The following is a 1187-nucleotide window of genomic DNA, read 5'->3' as shown; positions in this document are numbered from 1 at the left end:
GGGGACAACAGGGCAGACCCTACAGTGAGAGACTGCAGGACCTGAACCTATTCAGCCTCCATAAGAGAAGGCTGAGGGGGGACCTGGTGACAGTCTATAGACTCACTAGGGGGGACCAGAAGGGTTTGGGGGAGACGCTGTTTCCCCTAGCGCCCGCTGGCATAACAAGAAGCAATGGGCACAAGTTGATGGAGAGGAGGTATAGATTGGACATCCGCAAGAACTACTTCACAGTTAGGGCGGCTAGGAGCTGGAACCAACTTCCAAGGGAAGTGGTGCTGGCCCCTACCCCGGGGGTCTTTAAGAAGAGGCTGCATGCCTACCTGGCTGGACTCATTTGAGTCCCGTTTCTCTTTTTGGGGGTTTTTTTTGTTGTTCTCCCGCCCTGGCGGGGGGTCGGGCTAGAAGATCTACTAGGTCCCTTCCGACCCTTAATCTATGAATCTATGAATCTGTGAATATAAATGGTTGCCATATGTTCCCTCTAGAAATTAAGGCAGCCCATCTGTCAAACCCTTCTCCCTGACATGAATGCTATTAGAAGGGCTACCTCTGGATAGTTTACACCAGTGATTCTCAACCAGGGTGCCAGAGCACCCAGCAGTGTTGCAAAACCCTTTTAAGGGTGCCATGGAGTTCTGTGCAATTGTTAGGTGTGCCAGCACCTGCACATGATTCACAAGATAAACCCAGAGATTTCAAATAGGAGTCCATAGCGTAAAACATATTTCTGACCTGTTGCAGTCTTTCTAAGTTCTTTGCAACAGAAGAATTTCTCTGTTATTTTTCTTTGTCAAAATATGAGTGAAAGCTAAGAGCTGGCATTGCCCAATGCATGTCTTGAGTCTTAAAACATTGAAATAAACTGGTTCAGACTTTTTAAATATGAAAACCCTCTCTTGGAAATGTTTACAATAACAAAGTAAGAGGGATGCACTAATACTGGACTTGGTTATAATGAAACATCACTTAAGGCTCATCTAAAGTAGAAAAATTTGCCATCAGTGCAATGTTGGCCAAGCAATGTCATAAGGCCTAGACAAATTAAATGTTTAAGTGTTGAAAGGGAGGCAGCCCCATTTCAAAAAATGCCTAGACGTATATGCTGTAATTCCTAACACTGATTTTGCTCCATACCATCTGTGTGTGTGTGTGTGTGTGTGTGTGTGTGTGTGTGTGTGTGTGTG

This window comes from Gavialis gangeticus, unplaced genomic scaffold (assembly GCF_001723915.1).
Source record: "Gavialis gangeticus isolate Ggan-Ray unplaced genomic scaffold, GavGan_comp1, whole genome shotgun sequence".
In the NCBI taxonomy this organism is placed as follows: Eukaryota; Metazoa; Chordata; order Crocodylia; family Gavialidae; genus Gavialis; species Gavialis gangeticus.
Note: the sequence above shows the minus strand (reverse complement) of the source record.